The following is a 20,586-nucleotide window of genomic DNA, read 5'->3' as shown; positions in this document are numbered from 1 at the left end:
GGCAACTCGGTCAAAGGCCTTCTCAGCGTCCATGGATAAGAAAAAGCCTTTACGATGAGTGGAAGTCAGACAGTGGTGTAGGTTTAGAGCTTTGACGGTATTGTCCCTGGCTTCTTTGCCAGGGACAAAACCAGCCTGATCAAGACCCACCCAGGCAGGCACATGATAGGAGAGCCTTGTCACTAGAATCTTGGAGAAAAGTTTTACGTCCACATTTAGAAGTGATATCGGGCGATAGTTCGCTACGCTAGTTGGATCCTTATTCTCTTTTGGTATCACCGTGATATATGCCTCTAGCAGACTACTGGGGGTGCCAGGGGTAGATGCCAAAGAGTTGAAAGCTTTTAGAAAGCCCGGGCCTAGGAGTTCTGCGAAGCTCTTATAATACTGTGCCGTAAGGCCGTCCGGCTCTGGACTCTTGCCTGGTTTTGTGGCCTTTAAGGCTACTTTCCATTCCTCTTATGACAAAAGAGCATCAAGAGCTTGTTGGTCTTCAGCCGTTAGAGGGCTAGAGCTGTACTTGCGGAGAAAATTACTTATCATATTTGACCTTTCCTCTGCTGAGGTTGGGTTGTGTTCAGTCGACTGGATATTGTACAGGCCCTTGTAGTAATTATGGAATTGACGTGCTATCTCTTCATTCTTAGAATGCCTCACCCCTGAACTGTCTACTATGTGATGTACAGTATTTGCGAGGGTGCGATTTTGTGTAAATTTAGCCAGAAGTCTCCCAGGTTTATTACCTTTTTCATAGAATAATTTCTGCAAAAGTAACAGTCGTTTCCGGGCTCTTTTGAACAATTCCGCTAGTAGTAGTGTTCGTGTGTCTGCCACTCTAACGGCTAATGAGCATTTATGTAGCGCTTCCAGTTTAGAAATTTTGGCTGTCAGTTCCCGAATCAAATTCTGGTGTTGTTTCTTTTTCTTCGAAGCTATAGCCATCAGGTGTCCCCGTACCACACACTTGTGGGCTTCCCACTGTACCATGGGGGATACGTCAGGCGTGTCATTGTGGCGAAAATATTCACTAATAGTCTGTTTAATGGTGGCCAAGTCACCAAGATCTGTGAGGAGGGCTGAATCCAATCTCCAGATCTTGGTGAATGTCTCCCTCTGGGGGAATCGTAAAGTCATGGTGATCGGATGATGGTCCAAAGCACCATGTTTTCTATCGTTGCGTTATGAAGGTAAGCCAAGTCTTTCTGGGGTATAAACAGATAGTCTAGCAGTGAATATCGGCCATGTGGGGATGAATAGAACGTGAAGTCTTTACTTCTTGGATTCAAGGGAGGGGAGCAAAACCATTGTTCTATGCATACTCCATCACTATCCAGTGATATGGGGCGACCCTGCGATAATGGGGCAGGGAGAAAAGCTCTCCCCAACTTTATGGTTTTATGTCCCTGCGTAAGAGATTTGAGAGGATTTGAGTATCGAACCTGCGGCCTGTAAAGTGTGAAATCCTGAGAAATACAAGCTTATTTCCAACCCCTATATAAGGAGGGTCATACGAATAGGCCCCTTCTGTCCATATGTATAGTTAGAGTTTCGAGCTTGCCCTTGTGGTTGCCTTGAACCAGGTAAAATGATCCGTAGGGGTTTGGGGCAGGATAAGACAAACATAGACAGGGAGACCACTACTCAATATCAGTATAGGCCAAAAACTGGGCTCCTTGTGTACCCCTGATCAAGAACTTCAAGTGAACAAAACCGGGATAACTTCAAGAGAAAAAAGAAATGGTTCATGTGAAACAGTCCAGGGACCTGCTTACCGCACCTAGTTCCACGTTAAGGATGGTCGGTTCTACGGCGTACTGAAGATGGCGAGACTCAGGGGCCTTTGTCTGTCTCCATGTCTCCTCTTCTTCTCGGTGAAGTAGCTGCTGAGGTTCTACGGCGCCTTCGTCTGCTTCTTTGAGCTCTGGGGGTGTCATCAGGTTGGGTAGAGATCCAGGGATCTGGCTGTAAAAAAGCACCATACTAGTCAGGCACCTTAGTTGCTGGAATGTTGAGGGTGTCATAGAATTGTTGGAGATCTGCTGGCGTTCTTAGTGAGGCCATGCAATTTCCGGATGTCCCTTGGAGGAAAAAGGGATATTTCCAATGGTACGGAATATGGCGTTCTCTAAGAACCTGAAGGAGCGGACGTAAATCTCTCCTGTGTTGAAGGGTGATAGAGGAGAGATCTTGAAAGATCTGTATACGCACTCCTTCATGTTCCATATTAGCATGGTTGCGTGCAAGTCGCAATATTTCCTCCTTCTGGATATAATTAACCAAGCAGCCTCTGGGTCTGAGCGCTCTGTGGCATCTCTCCATTTCAACTAGGGCATCTGGTGGTCTGCCCAGCAGTGTATTGAAGATTGCCCAGACTGCTGCTTGTAGCTGTGGGCCCTCCACTGTCTCTGGAATCCCCCTGACACACAGATTGCGCCTGCGGCCCCTGTTGTCCATATCTCAGTTTTTAGATCCGACACTGCCGCAAATAAGGAGCTTTTAATATCAGCGGTGACTTGCTGTAGGTTGGCCAAACACAGGAGAGGAGAGGAGTATGTGTGACTCATACCTTGTGGAGAGGTGTTTGCGCTGTCTGAGTGCCCTGTGCATGCAGTAATACTCCCACTCTGGTCCGCGACTCGAGATGCGGCCTGTGACTCAGCATGTTGTGTGCGAAACATCGCCGGGATGTTTCTACTGAGCTGGGTGGAAGGCTCCTGCTGGGACCATGATGCGGACTGACTTCTCCCAGCCATCTTCCCAGCTTTCTGTAGAGGCTTACTTGCTTAAGATAGGGCTTTCTGGAGATCTGGATGACGGAGCTCTCTCTCTATGCTGCCATCAAGCTCTGGTATTAGGCCACGCCCCCCTGTGTCTTTTTTTAACCCTTTAAACGACAGTATCTCACAAAAGTGAGTACACCCCTCACATTTTATATAAATATTTTATTATATCTTTTCATGTGACAACACTGAAGAAATGACACTTTGCTACACTATAAAGTAGTAAGTGTACAGCTTGTATAACAGTGTACATTTTCTTTCCCCTCAAAATAACTCAACACACAGTCATTAATGTCCAAACCGCTGGCAACAAAAGTGAGTACACCCCTAAGTGAAAATGTCCAAAGTAGGCCCAATTAGCCATTTTTCCTCCCTGGTGTCATGTGTCTCATTAGTGTTACAAGTTCTCAGGTGTGAATGGGGAGCAGGTGTGTTCAATTTGGTGTTATCGCTCACTCTCTCATACTGGTCACTGGAAGTTCAACATGGCACCTCATGGCAAAGAACTCTCTGAGGATCTGAAAAAAAAAATATTGTTGCTCTACATAAAGATGGCCTAGGCTATAAGAAAATTGCCAAGACCCTGAAACTGAGCTGCAGCACAGTGGCCAAGACCATACAGCGGTTTAATAGGACAGGTTCCACTCAGAACAGGCCTCACCATGGTCGACCAAAGAGGTTAAGTGCATGTGCTCAGAGTCATATCCAGAGGTTGTCTTTGGGAAATAGACATATGAGTGCTGCCAGCATTGCTGCAGAGGTGGAAGGGGTGGGGGGTCAGCCTGTCAGTGCTCAGACCATACGCCACACACTGCATCAAATGGTCTGCATGGCTGTCATCCCAGAAGGAAGACTCTTCTAAAGATGATACACAAGAAAGCCCACAAACAGTTTGCTGAAGACAAGCAGACTAAGGACATGGATTACTGGAACCATGTCCTGTGGTCTGATGAGACTAAAATAAACTTATTTGGTTCAGATGGTGTCAAGCGTGTGTGGCAGCAACCAGGTGAGGAGTAGGGATGAGCTTCGAGTTTGAGTCGAACTCATGTTCGACTCGGACAACGGCATTTTTCAAGATGGCGGCGGAACGGCAGCCCCACGAGGCTCATACAGGGGTCCCAGGCACGTCTCCATGGAGGGACTCACTGCAGGAGGAGGTATGTGGAGGGGTCCCATCACCCACTACAAGCGGAGGCCCACTCTCACCAGCTACCACTGTATCCCTTCTGGATCAGACTCTGGAAGAAATGCTTAATGCCCCCTCAGGAGCCCGCACTCCTAAGCCTAATATAGCGTACCAGGAGACATCCCAGCACACACATCAGCCCCAGGACATTACACTTATGTTTGCAAAATTTGCAGAAATGCTGGACAGAGGCTTAGCTCAGACTGCATCCCGGATCACATCTGATATTAAAGCGGATCTCCAGATCCTAGGATCCCGCATTGAAAGCATTGAACACAAAGTTGATGCAATGATCGACCGCGTTAATCAAAACACTGATCGCTTTCAGGAAATGCATGACCAACTAGAGGGGGCTATAGCAAAAATCGATGACCTCGAGAACAGGTCCAGAAGGCTTAATTTCAGAATTAGGGGCCTGCCTGAGTCAGTAACAGATGTCACAGACGCAGTACAGTCTCTGATCAAAAACCTCATCCCAGACATCCGGGCCCATAAACTGGAGCTTGACCGTGCCCATAGAGCACTGGGACCCCCCCGCCAGGACGGCCTGCCACGTGACATTGTAGTTAAACCACACTACTATAGTGTCAAGGAAGAGGTCATGAGGAAAGCACGCAACATCTCACAGCTCCAGCTACTGGGACATCAAATTCAAATTTACGCGGACATCTCGCCCTTCACTATTCAGAAAAGGCGGGAGATGAAGCCCCTTCTGACGGTTCTGCAACAAAAAAATGTCAAGTACTGGTGGCTTTTCCCTTTCAGTCTGAAATTTGATCTCCATGGCAAATCCTTTCGATTCTCCTCGCTCCAGGAAGGAGAACGACTGATGCAAAAACTGGGCCTACTACCTAAAGATCCACCATCCCCCATGCAGTCCTCCAACTCCGGCATGACCAAACGCCCACCTCCCTCTAGCCCCATCACTTCCCTCTGGCTAACACCCAGAAACAAGAAAGCTAAAGAAGGACTCCCCCCCTGAGTTGCAGGGACCCCTCGCCCTCTTTAGGCAGAATTTTATTTTCTGGGTCGGAAACCTCCTAGACCCCTGGCACTTATGCCCAACCGAGACCTATCACCAATGTGTCTATTGTTACGGGACTCCCATGACCCAGTTAGTTTTTGCTATGACCTCCGTTTGCGTTTGTAGCTATTCCTTCCCCCCTTTTTTTTTTTGCCAGGATCACCGGCAGGTCTCCACAGACTTCCGGCACAACTCACAGAACTGATCTCCCGGATGGAACTGATCACTCGGATGCCTTCTTTCTACACCGCAGCCGGAGCCTGGCCTAGAGGCCCCTTCTCTCAATTTATGGATATTGACTCTCTGGCCTGAGGTCTGTTGGAGTTGCTTTTGAACTCACAGAGGGAACTGTCCTGGATCCTTTCCCCAACACAAGACCGAAGCTGGCTCAGACCCATTAGGCTCATCTCCCCCCACTCCCCTCTCCCTTCTCCCCACCCTTAGCAAGCAATTTCCTCCTCAAAACTGCTTCCCCGAAGCGATGTATGCATAGGATAGACCATATACGGTCCCACGTCCTCTTTTTGTACTCCCCTCTCCTTCTACCCAGATTCTACCACATCCCCGGTCCTGGTTACTTCTGTTTTTGCAGCTTATAGGGAACATATTACCTGTGTTAAAGTTTAAAAAAAAAAAAAAAAATGTATTAAATTTTTGTTACAATCTGATACTTAGTGGTGCGGAGGACGGTCCAATGCGCCTACTCTCGTACTCGGAGTTGCCAAACGTAGCTGTTTTGCTGCTCCCGGTCGGGAACTCCCTCACTAGTTGGGGGATAACATGAGTATATCTTCGGGTAAGGCGGTCTTGCTACCGTCGCTACCCCGGAGCTCACCTCCACTACTTCTTCATACTGTCTCTTCTTTCTCTCTCCTATCTCTCATGTCTCTAATTCTCCTTTCAGTGATGGACGAGGTCTCGCTTCCTGTCAGGATCCCGACGGAGGACAGGGTGCACCTTCCCACAGCATCTGCAATGGAACCAGCCTCTGCGACGAAGGTAGGTGGTCGGGGATCGCCCGCTTTCTCCTCTTTACTGCTCCATGGCTGACCCACACACAGACCGGCCCTACGCATTGCCACCCACAACGTTCAGGGACTCAATTCCCCGGTGAAAAGAAGAAAAATCTTTCAACATTATCATGCCCAAAAAATAGATATACTGTTTTTACAGGAAACACATTTTCCTAAATCATATACCCCTTCATTCATTCACGCCAAATTCCCCAAATTCTATTTAGCAAACTCTGACAATAAGACCAAAGGTGTGGGTTTGTTTTTTTCCCGCAACACTCAGTTCTCCCTGGTTTCTGAATTTAAGGACCCGGAGGGCAGATCTTTGCTAGTTAAGGTTCTCATAGAAGAACAACTCTACTCCCTCATTTCTTATTACGCACCTAACAAGGGACAAGCGAAGTTCTTTAGATCCCTTTTCCACACCTTGGCACCTTTGACTGAGGGTCTAGTCATTTACGGAGGGGACTCCAACCTAGCCTTTGACGCGGGCATAGATAAAACTCGTCTTCCGGGCAAAAACAGGGTCCGTCCTACCAGGCAGAGTCTTAATGTGGCCAGACAGATATTCCACCAAGGTTTGGTGGACGTCTGGATGGAAATGAACCCGAGGGCAAGGGACTACACGCACTTCTCAAATCCGCATCAATCCTTTTCTAGAATAGACCATTTCTTTCTTCTACAACAACATGTCCCACTGGTGAATAAGTCGGATATTAGAGACTCTGCCTGGTCGGACCATTCCCTTCTACTTCTGACATTGAACAGGGGACTGACCCACCATCCGGGTTTTCACTGGAGACTGAACGCCTCCATTCTTAGCAACCCAACTCATGTATGCGAAATAGAACAACACATTAAGGAATACTTTCGTCTGAATGACATTGATGACATCTCCCCGTGCACTCTATGGGCAGCTCACAAGGCCGCTATTAGGGGTATCCTGATTCAAATTTCCTCTAGATTGCGCAAAGCTCGCAAGCTGGACATTGACAGATTGGAGTTGGAGTTCTCCTCCCTCAGCAAACTACACAAGTCTAAACCTACTTCAGACTCTGCTAAGAGGCTGGACTCAGCACGCACTGCTCTGAACCTAGCGCTCACTGCGATAGCGGAAAAGGATATCAGATGGGAAGGGGGACGGTATTACCACCAAAGAGATAAACAAGGCTCTTTGCTGGCGAAACGACTAACCCCTAAATTAAGATCCCATGCACTACCCAAAATTAAATTAAGTGACGGGTCCCTCACACAGAATCCCCAAAAAATTATGGAAGCCTTTCATGACTTCTATTGCTCGCTATATAACAAGGTGGGAATAAAACCCTCTCCAGACATCATAGATGCCTTTCTGGGATCAGTAAACATCCCGAATATTAGTGGACAACACAGGGACGAGTTAGAAGCCCCGATTTCAGCGGCAGACGTAGCACAGACCATCAAGAACCTCAAAAACAACTCCGCCCCTGGCCCTGACGGCTTCTCCGTCCCATATTATAAGCATTTCATCTCGACACTCTCCCCATATCTAGCCCGATTTTTTAATCATCTCAGGTCCGTAGAGCCCCTCGATAAGGTAGCAAATACGGCGTTTATTACAGTAATCCCCAAGCCGGGTAAAGACCCCAGTTGCATTTCCAATTATAGGCCCATATCCTTGATTAACAATGATCTTAAGATTCTAACAAAAATTTTGGCCGATAGGATTTCCAACTTCATAGGCCTTTATATTCATAGGGACCAAGTGGGCTTCATTCCCGGGCGTCAGGGGCCGGACCAGATCAGGAGGGCAATCGACGTAATTTCGCTCTTAGGCTCTGGATGGGATGGAGGACCCCAACAAACGGGTTTCCTGCTTTCGTTAGACCTTATGAAGGCGTTTGATTCCGTCTCCTGGTCTTTTCTGGTCCCTACCCTTCAAAAATTGGGTTTTGGTGCATCCTTTATGAACATATTAAGAGCTCTCTATTCTACTCCGGAGGCTACAATTAAGATGCAAGGATATCATTCAAACTCTTTCCCAATTCGCTGAGGCACTAGACAGGGGTGTCCCCTTTCCCCATTAATCTTTGCCATGATTATCGAGACCCTAGCCATCTCCATCAGGGATAATCCGGACATACATGGAATACAATGCGGATCACAAATCCACAAATGTGCCTTGTTCGCTGATGACGTCTTGCTCTTTATAACGTCCCCTACCATCTCCCTTTTCCTATTATATGCAGGGCGCTGGATGATTTTGGCAAATTCTCGGGTCTCGCGTGAATTATTCGAAATCCTTAGCTCTCAATATTAACCTGCCAGCTCACCAGGTTGCTCAACTTCAAAACAATTTTAAATTCGGGTGGACCGAGACAGCACTCCCCTACCTAGGGATCAACTTGACCGCCACTATAGACAAACTCTACTCAGCTAATTACCCGGTAATCTTTCGCAAACTGGAGGAAGATCTCTTAACTTGGGACAAATTGGGCCTCTCCTGGCTAGGCAGGGTGTCCTCTGTGAAAATGACCCTACTGCCTTGCATCCTTTATCTCTTCAGATCATTACCGATCCCCATCCCGAAGGACCGTATCCGGACTTTCCAGTCGAAAATCATAAAATTTATCTGGGGAGCCAAAGGGCATAGAAAAGCTAAGGGGACTCTCTACCGCAGCAGGGATCAGGGCGGGTTGGGAGTACCAAACATACTTTGGTATTACCACGCAGCACAACTATCTCAATTATCCACTATATACTCTAAACTAGCTCACCCGGACTGGGTGCATATGGAAAGACAGGCCATCCCCCACTACACGCTTGACTTTTTGCTATGGTGCCCAACCAAGACCAGACCAGCCATTCTTGCACCCACCCTCTCTCACTCCTTAACACATTGGGACTCCCTTTAAAACAATCCACACTTGGTCTCCCACTGGCGCCCTCTGGCCCACATTTTCAGAAATCCCTTGTTCCCACCTGGACAGGACATTAAGGCCTTTCGATGGTGGTTAGATAAGGGTATGTATAGGATCGGTCACTTTGTAAACCCAATGGGGCCTCTTTCCTTTGCCCACTGTACTAACAAACTAGATATGCCAGGGTCGGAGAGGTTTAGACTTCAACAAATATTCCACTTTATCAGATCCCTAGGGCCCTCACTACACAAACCTCTATCTCTCACGGAATATGAACTGTGGTGCGGTCAGGCCATGGAGCAGAGGGGGGGGATTTCGGTGATTTACCGGGCACTTGCTAGGGCTGACTCTAAGACGCTTTTTATGCGAGAATGGGAGAATGATCTCCAACAACAGTGGACCACCGCTGAGTGGCACAGAGCTTCTGTCGATGCCTCAAAGGGCATCCTCAATATAGCGTTAGTTGAAGCTAACTTAAAAATTTTAATGAGATGGTATATGGTTCCCTTGCGGATAGCTAGCCGAATGCATCCCATTATGCTACCGAAACTGTGGACATATTGGTTCCATGCTCCATATCTGGTGGGACTGCCCCAAAATCCGAGACTTATGGAACAAAATATTCCATATTATTAGGAAGATTACGAACGCACCTGTCCCTAAAACCCCACAGTACGCTTTATTGAACTTCTCCTTCCCGGGGGTACCGAAATTAGCCCAAAACCTTATTAGGTTCATCCTCATCGGAACTAAATTAACAATAGCCCGAGCTTGGAAACATCCCACGGTCTCATTTCTGGCAGTTAAAAGAAAGATATCCTGGATTATGGCGCAGGAAAAAATAGTCAGCATCCTCATGGACACAGTAAACAGAAATGATGCCGTATGGGAACCCTGGGTCAAATACATTTCCGGAGCTCCGGCCCATGCCCCCCATCTGATTAACGCACGGAGGAGCGAGTACCAAACCGTCAAAAGTCACAGCAGCAACGCCTCTTTCTCTCTCTTTCTCTCTCTCTCTCTTTCTATTTCCTCCCTATTTTCTTGTCTGTTCTCTCTATCCCTTCATGGTATTTGAGTGCCAATTTGGTACAATATAGTTCTAGATGTATCGGAAGTTGCATAAGGCAACAGAGCAGTAGACGAACCTCGGGGGATTAACCCGAAACTATGTTTTGGATCTCATGAAACGGGCTCTCCCCAAACGAGCGACCGATTTTAGACTGCCAGTAACCACGCAGTGTACGAGTAATCTGCCTCTGTGGGGGCGGGTCTCCCCTCGGTCCCCAACACAGATAGTTCCCATTGGGGTGTTGGGGCTGAGCGGTTTTTCCCCCTCCAGACAAAGATAATGATGTCTAGTGGCTGCTACTATGTATCCAGAAACATATATGCTATGACTCTGTTGTCCTTATATATTACAATACACTATTTATAGTGTACCTGTTTGGGAAAAAAAAATAATAATAATAATTTTTTCTCGCTGTACCACAATATTGATATATTTTGTTGAAACTTCAATAAAAAACTATTGAAAGTAAAAGTGTAATATCCCTTTAAATTTTGTACCTGGGGGGTGTCTATAGTATGGCTGTAAAGGGGCACATGTTTCCCGTGTTTAGAACAGTCTGACAACAAAATGACATTTCAAAGAAAAAAAAGTCATTTAAAACTACTCTCGGCTATTAATGAATTGCCGGTCCGACAATACACATAAAAGTTCATTGATAAAATCGGCATGGGAATTCCCCACAGGGAAACCCCGAACCAAAATTTAAAAAAAAAATGACGTGGGGGTCCCCCTAAATTCCATACCAGGCCCTTCAGGTCTGGTATGGATATTAAGGGGAACCCTGGCCAAAATTTAAAAAAAAAAAATGGCGTGGGGTCCCCCTCAAAATCTATACCAGACCCTTCAGGTCTGGTATGGATTTTAAGGGGAACCCTGCGCCAAAATTTTAAAAAAAACGGCATGGGGTCCCCCCAAAAATCCATACCAGACCCTTATCCGAGCACGCAACTTGGCAGGCCGCAGGAAAAGCGGGGGGACGAGAGAGCACCCCCCTCCTGAACCGTACCAGGCCATATGCCCTCTTTGGGGTAGCCCCCCAAAACACCTTGTCCCCATGTTGATGGGGACAAGGGCCTCATCCTCACAACCCTTGCCCGGTGGTTGTGGGGGTATGCGGGCAGGCGGCTTATCGGAATCTGGAAGCCCCCTTTAACAAGGGGACCCCAGATCCCGGCCCTCCCCCCTGTGTGAAAAAAAACTGTCACAAACGTTAAAAATGACAAGAGACAGTTTTTGACAATTCCTTTATTTAAATGCTTCTTCTTTCTTCTATCTTCTATCTTCCTTCGGTTTCTTCCTCCATCTTCTTCTTCTTCTGGTTCTTCCTCCGGTGTTCTCGTCCGGCATCTTCCTCCGCAGCATCTTCTTATCTTCTTCTCATCGGGCCGCTCCGCATCCATGATGACATGGAGGGAGGGTCCCGCTGTGTGACGCTTCTCCTCTTCTGACGGTTCTTAAATAACGGGGGGTGGGGCCACCCGGTGACCCCGCCCCCCTCTGACGCACGGGGACTTGACAGGAACTTCCCTGTGGCATTCCCTGTGATGTCAGAGGGGGCGGGGTCACCCGTTATGTAACCCCGCCCCCTTCTGACGTCACGGGGAATGCCACAGGAAAGTCCCCATCAAGTCCCTGTGCACCAGAGGGGGGCGGGGTCACCGGGTGGCCCCGCCCTCCAGTTATTTAAGAATCGTCAGAAGAAGAGAAGCATCACACAGCAGGAGCCTCCCTCCATGCCATCATGAATGCAGGGCGGCCCGAGGAGAAGATGATAAGAAGACGCCGCAGAGGAAGATGCCGGACGAGAACACCGGAGGAAGAACCAGAAAAACCAGAAGAAGAAGAAAATGGAGGAAGAAACCGAAGGAAGATAGAAGATAGAAGAAAGAGGATAGAAGAAAGAAGAAGCATTTAAATAAAGGAATTGTCAAAAACTGTCTCTTGTCATTTTTAACATTTTTGACAGTTTTTTTGCGAAATGGTAGGGGTACTTTTGTACCCCCTTACCATTTCACACAGGGGGAGGGCCGGGATCTGGGGGTCCCCTTGTTAAAGGGGGCTTCCAGATTCTGATAAGCCCCCCGCCCGCAGACCCCCACAACCACCGGGCAAGGGTTGTGGGGATGAGGCCCTTGTCCCCATCAACATGGGGACAAGGTGTTTTGGGGGGCTATCCCAAAGCACCCTCCCAATGTTGAGGGCCTCTTTTCCTGCGGCCTGCCAGGTTGTGTGCTTGGATAACGGTCTGGTATGGATTTTTGGGGGGATTTTTGTCATTTTGCTGTCAGACTGTTCTAAATATGGGAAACATGCGCCCCTTTACAGGCATAATATAGACACCCCCCAGGTACAAAATTTAAAGGGATATTACACTTTTATTGTTTCACTTTAAGCATTATTAAAATCACTGCTCCCGAAAAAACGGACGGTTTTAAACCTTTTTTTTTGCATTGATCCATGTCCTCTGGGGCAGGACCCAGGTCCCCAAACACTTTTTATGACAATAACTTGCATATAAGCCTTTAAAATTAGCACTTTTGATTATTCATGTTCCTGTCCCATAGACTTTAACGGTGTTCGCGTGTTCGAACAAATTTTTTGCCTGTTTGCAAGTTCTGGTGCGAACCGAACAGGGGGGTGTTTGGCTCATCCCTAGTGAGGAGTACAAAGACAAGTGTGTCTTGCCTACAGTCAAGCAAGGTGGTGGGAGTGTCATGATCTGGGGCTGCATGAGTGCGGCACTGGGGAGCTATAGTTCATTGAGGGAACCATGAATGCCAACATGTACTGTGACATTCTGAAGCAGAACATGATCCCTTCCCTTCAGAGACTGGGCCATAGGACAGTGTTCCAACATTATAAGGACCCCAAACACACCTCCAAGACAACCACTGCCTTGCTAAAGAAGTTGAGGGTAAAGGTGATGGACTGGCCAAGCATGTCTCCAGACCTAATCCCTATTGAGCATCTGTGGGGAATCCTCAAATGGAAGGTGGAGGAGCTCAAGGTCACTAACCTCCATCAGCTCCGTGATGTCATCATGGAGGAGTGGAAGAGGACTCCAGTGGCAGCTTGTGAAACTCTGGTGAACTCCATGCCCAAGAGGGTTAAGGCAGTGTTGGAAAATAATGGTGGCCACACAAAATATTGACACTTTGGGCCCAATTGAGACATTTTCACTAAGGGGTGTACTCACTTTTGTTGCCAGCAGTTTAGACATTAATGGGTGCCATGTTGAACTTCCAGTGACCAGGATGAGAGCGTGAAAGCGATAACACCAAATTTAACACACGTGCTCCCCATTCACACCTGAAACCTTGTAACACTAACGAGTCACATGACACCGGGGTGGGAAAATGGCTAATTGGGCCCAGTTTGGACATTTTCACTCATACGTCTATTTCCCAAAGACAACCTCTGGATATGACTCTGAGCACATGCACTCAACTTCTTTGGTCGACCATGGTGAGGCCTGTTCTGAGTGGAACCTGTCCTATTAAACCACTGTATGGTCTTGGCCACTGTGCTGCAGCTCAGTTTCAGGGTCTTGGCAATTTTCTTATAGCCTAGGCCATCTTTATGTAGAGCAACAATATTTTTTTTCAGATCCTCAGAGAGTTCTTTGCCATGATGTGCCATGTTGAACTTCCAGTGACCAGTATGAGAGAGTGAGCGATAACACCAAATTGAACGCACCTGCTCCCCATTCACACCTGAGAACTTGTAACACTAACGAGTCACATGACACCGGGGAGGAAAAATGGCTAATTGGGCCCACTTTGGATATTTTCACTTAGGGGTGTACTCACTTTTGTTGCCAGCGGTTTAGACATTAATGACTGTGTGTTGAGTTATTTTGAGGGGACAGCAAATGTACACTGTTATACAAGCTGTACACTCACTACTTTACATTGTAGCAAAGTGTCATTTCTTCAGTGTTGTCACATGAAAAGATATAATAAAATACTACAAAAATGTGAGGGGTGTACTCACTTTTGTGAGATACTGTATATAACTACGTGCTAGCAGAAAGATTTAATTGCAAGTGTAACCATAATTCTTGAAAGTGAAGCACACTTTTAAATTGACATAGCAGTAGGGATGAGCTTTGAGTTCGAGTCGAACTCATGTTCGACTCAAACATCGACTGTTCGGCAGTTCGCCGAACAGCGAACAATTTGGGGTGTTCGCGGCAAATTCGAAAGCCGCGCAACACCCTTTAAAAGTCTATGGGAGAAATCAAAAGTGCTAATTTTAAAGGCTTATATGCATAGTATTGTCATAAAAAGTCTTTGGGGACCTGGGTCCTGCCCCAGGGGACATGGATCAATGCAAAAAAAAGTTTTAAAAATGGGCTTTTTTTGGGAGCAGTGATTTTAATAATGCTTAAAATGAAACAATAAAAGTGGAACATTCCTTTAAATTTCGTACCTGGGGGGTGTCTATAGTATGCCTGTAAAGGTAACCAGGTGACCCCGCCCCCTCTGACATCACGGGGAAACCCATAGGGAAGTCCCCGTGCGTCAGAGGGGGCGGGGTCACCGGGTGGCCCCGCCCTCCGTTATTGGAGAAGTGTCAGAAGACGAGAATCGTCACACAGTGGGAGCCTCCCATCATGGATGCGGAGCAGCCCGAGAATGAAGAAGGGAAGAAGACGCTGCGGTGGAAGATGCTGGACGAGAACACCGAAGCAAGAAGCAGAGGATTGGAGGAAGAACCAGAGGAAGAAGAAGATAGAGGAAGAAACCGAAGGAAAATAGAAGAAAGAAGATAGACGAAAGAAGATGGAAAGAAGAAGACTTTAAAAAAAGAATTTTTCAAAAACTGTTTCTTGTCATTTTTAACATCTTTGACACTTTTTTGTGAAATGGTAGGACCATTTCACACAGGGGGGGTGGGATCTGGGGGTCCCCTTGTTAAAGGGGGCTTCCAGATTCTGATAAGCCCCCCCGTTCGCAAACCCCCACAAACACCGTGTAAAGGTTGTGGGGATGAGGCCCTTGCCCCCATCAACATGGGGACAAGGTGCTTTGGAGGGGACCCCAAAGCACCCTCCCAATGTTGAGGGCATGTGGCCTGGTACGGTTCGGGGGGGCGCTCTCTCGTTCCCCCTCTTTTCCTGCGGCCTGCCAGGTTGCGTGCTCGGATAAGGGTCTGGTATGGATTTTTGGGGGGACCCTACGGCATTTTTAAAAAAAAATTTGGCGCGGGGCTCACCTTAATATTCATACCAGACCTGAAGGGCCTGGTATCGAATTTAGGGGGACCCCCATGTCATTTTTTTTTTTTAAATTTTGGTTCAGGGTTCCCCTATGGGGAAATCCCATGCCGTTTTTATCAATGAACTTTTATGTGTATTGTCGGACCGACAATTCATTAATAGCCACGAGTAGTTTTAAATGACTTTTTTTTCCTTTGAAATGTCATTTTGCTGTCAGACTGTTCTAAATGCGGGAAACATGCGCCCCTTTACAGGCATACTATAGAAATCACTGCTCCTGAAAAAAGGGCCGTTTTAAAAACTTTTTTTTGCATTGATCCATGTCCCCTGGGGAAGGACCTAGGTCCCCAAACACTTTTTATGACAATAGCTTGCATATAAGCCTTTATAATTAGCACTTTTGATTATTCATGTTCGCGTCCCATAGACTTTAACGGTGTTCGCGCGTTCAAACAAATTTTTTGCCTGTTCGCATGTTCTGGGGCGAGCCGAACAGGGGGGTGTTCGGCTCATCCCTACATAGCAGACAGTTTCTGTGAGCACATCTAAACTTACAGATGCGGGCAGGCACAGGGTTTTAAATGTATTCATTGTTTTTTTATGTTTTATTGTGGTTGAAAGGATGGATAATTTGATCTTAAATTACTGTACATTAATTAGGCTTAGAATGTATAATTACCATGAGTGAAAACGAGCACTGTAATTTTCATTAACCTATCTTAATCTTGTACTTTTAAAATGAAAAGTAATAATTATTAATAATAACTTTGCACTACTTTACAAAAGCATAAATAATATTGTTTGGTAAAGTACTTATTAAAAACATATATTATGCCACAAAAATTGTTCTTGTGCATGTACATATAGAAAACCTTTGCTTAAACTGGACCTGAACTTGAAAAGTGAAGGTTTGCTATATTATGGAGAACATATACAGTATGGGGGTTGATTTACAAAAAGTGGAGAGTGCAAAACCTGGTGCAGCTCTGCAAAGAAGCCAATCAGTTTCCAGGCTTTTTTTGTCAAAGCGCTGAATTTAGAAGCTGATTGGCTACCATGCACAGCTGCACCATATTTTGCACTCTTCAATTTTAGTAAATCAATCTCTGTGTACAAAAGTGTAGCGTAATGCAGACAATTAAACAGTGCAAAAAATTGTAATACATTTAATGTAGTGATAATCTGCAACATAAACATACATCGAAATATTCTCACAATATGCAAAGTAATAACGTGAAAAACATATGGGCACCAACCACCCAGACAATAGAACATTAAATACTGGGATAATGAGAGAATGAATATTCCTGTCACAGATGTGAACACATTGCCTTTCTGGAACTTGACATTAAAGGTTGTTGTGGAGCAAATTATGAGTGTTCTGCTCACTGAGCAGGTAGTTAATGGGGTTGATATGGAGGGTGGAGGGGTAAGTCTGGATGTTCAGATAGAAAGATGGGTTAATGTAGTTAGAGGGCTCACAGAAAAGCAAGGCCACTCCTGTGTTTGAGCGCCAAAACAAATTTGTCAAGTTAGGAGGAGATGTGGAGATGGGAAGCTCAGAGGTGACAGCCCTAGAAGTCATTGCTACCCCTAATAGCCGGGACAGTAGCCAATCTAGTAGGGGTGGTGAGGGTAGGCCTAGATAGTTGGTGGTATTATGGGATACTGTAATCAGAAGAACTGTAAATTTGTCACCAGGATCGCCTCAACTGGTTTGCTGTCTCCCTGTTGCCAGGGTTCAGTATGTTGTGGATAAAGTTGATAAATTACTGGGAGGGGCTGTCTTGGTCCATGTTGGAACCAATGACAGAACATATGGAAGATGGAGGATCCTTAAGAATCAATTTAAAGAACCAGGCAGCAAGTTGAGGGGAAGGACCCCCAAGGTTATATTTTCCGGAATATGGGCTGTGCCGTGCGCAACACAGGAAAGACAGGTGGAGATTAGAGAACTGAATGCATGGTTAAAAACCTGGTGTAGGAGGGAAGGATCTGAGTTTCTAGAATACTGGGCTGACATTTTATTGGGGTGCAATTTATATGCTAAATATGGTTTGCACATGAATGGAAGGGGGTCTGCTATGCTGGGGGAGGGTTTATGGGAAACCTGGAGGAGTATTTAAACTAGGATTGAGGGGGGAGGAAGGATTAGAATATAATGGGGCAGACAAGTCAGTCAGGGTTCAGACGTTAAGGGAGGGTGGAATGAGGGACGATATTGCAGATGATAAGCATGTTACACAGAACCATTGGCTATTATAGTATTGTTTGTACTACTAAAAAGATATGCAAAACACAAGTGCAAAATGTGACAATGAAACAATTAATGAATTTGCCAAGCAAAACAGGAGAGTAAGAAGCTCTGAAGAGAACGATGATTCAACTGGTATTGCTAAATCTTGGCTTCATTATTCACATGAGTGGCCTATTAATATTTCTGGCTATGCTCTCTTTCAGGGGGACACGGTAAAAAGGAAAGGTGAAAGAGGACCTTGTTGATGAAGAGTGTGATGTTGCTGAAGCATTATGTGTGGATCTGCACATGGGTGTGCGCAGGGCTTTTTTTCTCAGAGAAAAGGTGGTGGAACTCACGCCCCTACCCACCCCTAGGACCGCCCCCTAGAACCGCCCCTTTAGAGAACAGTGATGCAAGTAAAATGTGCAGCACAGAGACATTCCCAAGCGTGAAGCAAAGAGACATTCCCAAATGTGAAGCAAATAGACATTCACAAATGTGCAGCACAGAGACATTCCCAAGTGTGCGGCACAGAGACATTCCCAAATGTGCGGCACAGAGACATTCCTAGTGCATTAGAGACAGCCATAGTCCAGCAAAGAGATCATCCAGCCCAGCAAAGAGATCACCCAGCTTAGTCCAGCAAAGAGACTGCCCAGTCCAGCAAAGAGACTACCCAGCAAAGAGACCATCCAGTCCAGCAAAGAGACTATCCAGCAAAGAGACCGTCCAGCCCAGCAAAGAGACCACCCAGCTTAGTCCAGCAAAGAGACTGCCCAGTCCAGCAAAGAGACTACCCAGCAAAGAGACCATCCAGTCCAGCAAAGAGACTGTCTAGCAAAGAGACCGCCCAACTTAGTCCAGCAAAAAGACTGCCCAGCTTAGGCCTACGACTCACATGGACCAAAGCATGCATCCCCATATATTGAGCAAAGAGACATTCCCAAATGTGCAGCAGAGAGACATTCCCAGCAAAGAGACCACCAGCAAAAAGGCCACCCAGAATAGTCCAGCAAAGAGACCGCTCAGCCCAGGAAAGAGACTGTCAGCAAAAAGACCGTCCAGATTAGTCCAGCAAAGAGACTGCCCAGATTAGTCCAGCAAAGAGACCGCCTAGATTAATCCAGCAAAGAGACCGCCTAGATTAGTCCAGCAAAAAGACTGCCCAGTAAAGAGTGCCCAGGAAAGAGACTGCCCAGCAAACAGATGGGATGGATGATCCGGGGTGGGGATGAGGGAGAGGGATGGATGATTCGGGGTGGGGATGATGGAGAGGGATGGATGATCCAGGTTGGGGATGAGGATGATGGAGAGGGATGGATGATCCGGTGTGGGGATGAGGGAGAGGGATGGATGATCCGGGGTGGGGATGAGGGAGAGGGATGGATGATCCGGTGTGGGGATGAGGATGATGGAGAGGGATGGACAATACGGGGTGGGGATGAGGATGATGGAGAGGGATGGACGATCCGGGGTGGGGATGATGGAGAGGGATGGATGATCCGGGGTGGGGATGAGGATGATGGAGAGGGATGGATGATCCAGGGTGGGGATGATGGAGAGGAATGGATGATCCGGGGTGGGGATGAGGATGATGGAGAGGGATGGATCATCCGGGGTGGGGATGAGGGAGAGGGATGAATCATCCGTGGTGGGGATGAGGGAGAGGGATGGATGATCCGGGGTGGGGATGATGGAGAGGGATGGATCATCCGGGGTGGGGATGAGGATGATGGAGAGGGATGGACAATCCGGGGTGGGGATGATGGAGAGGGATGGACGATCCGGGGTGGGGATGATGGAGAGGGATGGACGATCCGGGGTGGGGATGATGGACAGGGATGGACAATCCGGGGTGGGGATGATGGAGAGGGATGGACGATCCAGGGTGGGGATGAGGATGATGGAGAGGGATGGACGATCCGGGGTCGGGATGATGGAGAGGGATGGATGGATGATCCGGGGTGGGGATGAGGGAGAGGGATGGATGGATGATCCGGGGTGGGGATGAGGGAGAGGGATGGATGGATGATCCGGGGTGGGGATGAGGGAGAGGGATGGATGGATGATCGGGGGTGGGGATGAGGGAGAGGGATGGATGGATGATCCGGGGTGGGGATGATGGAGAGGGATGGATGGATGATCTGGGGTGGGGATGAGGGAGAGGGATGGATGGATGGATGATCCGAGGTGGGGATGATGGAGAGGGATGGATGGATGATCCGGGGTGGGGATGAGGGAGAGGGATGGATGATCCGGGGTGGGGATGAGGGAGAGGGATGGATGGATGATCTGGGGTGAGGATGAGGATGATGGAGAGGGATGGATGATCTGGGGTGGGGATGAGGATGAGGGATAAGGATGATTCTGGGTAGAGATGACAGTTACATTGTGAAGAGGCTCTCCACAATGTATCTCATCTTCACCCAAAAACATCCTCCTCCCTCTCCATAATGTAACTCCATTATGTTAGCTTGACAGGGTCAGGTGTATGATGTCCCATCTGGGATATTAAATACAGTCACTCCACAAACCAATCTAGATTCTAAATCTATCTACAGCAGCACAATGCAGCACACACATCGACTTTAGTGACTTACCAGGTCTGCATGGCATGCACAGCACTGACGAGGCTGGCCACACCCCCTCCCTGAGATCACATTACTAACCTATCACCACTGTCACACTTGTCTCAGCAGGGAAGCAAAGAGCATGGATCATCTGCAGGGAGGGGCGGAGGGACGGAGGAGACGGCACAACACAGCTCAGCTGTACAGAGGTTTATCTGTGTTTCCTCGTCAGGAGGCGGAGTGCAGGCTATACAGAGATTAGGAAGTTTGTTTAGAGACAGAATGCCTGACAATAGGTGGCGGAACGCAGTTCCGGTGCGTTCCGCCAGAAAAAAAGCCCTGGGTGTGCGTATTTCAAAGTTAATTATTGGGGTTTGTTATAGGCCACCCAGTGTTAATGAGGAGGGGGAGACTCAGTCTTTGCACAAATAGAAAAGGCTGCAAGGAGAGGAGGGGAGAGGCAGAGCTGGCTGGCAATTGCATGGGAGCCCCAGGTGATCGGCATTGGTGGGGGGTGTCAGTGCTGGGGGGGGGGGGTGGAATCAGTGCTGGGGCATTAAGTGCATTGGAGGAGGGGG

At 47.4% G+C, this 20,586-nt stretch overlaps 1 long non-coding RNA gene across 1 annotated transcript in view; it reads right to left on the bottom strand.

Moving 5' to 3' along the window:
* Positions 1–20,192, bottom strand: part of LOC141127154 (uncharacterized) — a 145,568-nt gene extending 125,376 nt beyond the window's left edge. The window contains exon 1 of the long non-coding RNA XR_012241495.1: positions 20,039–20,192. This is a non-coding gene — a long non-coding RNA (uncharacterized lncRNA). The remainder of the gene's footprint in view (positions 1–20,038) is intronic.
* Positions 20,193–20,586: the final 394 nt, after the last annotated feature.

The sequence above is a fragment of the Aquarana catesbeiana genome, linkage group LG01 (assembly GCF_042186555.1).
Source record: "Aquarana catesbeiana isolate 2022-GZ linkage group LG01, ASM4218655v1, whole genome shotgun sequence".
NCBI lineage: Eukaryota > Metazoa > Chordata > Amphibia > Anura > Ranidae > Aquarana > Aquarana catesbeiana.
This window is presented reverse-complemented; position numbering and strand designations above follow the sequence as displayed.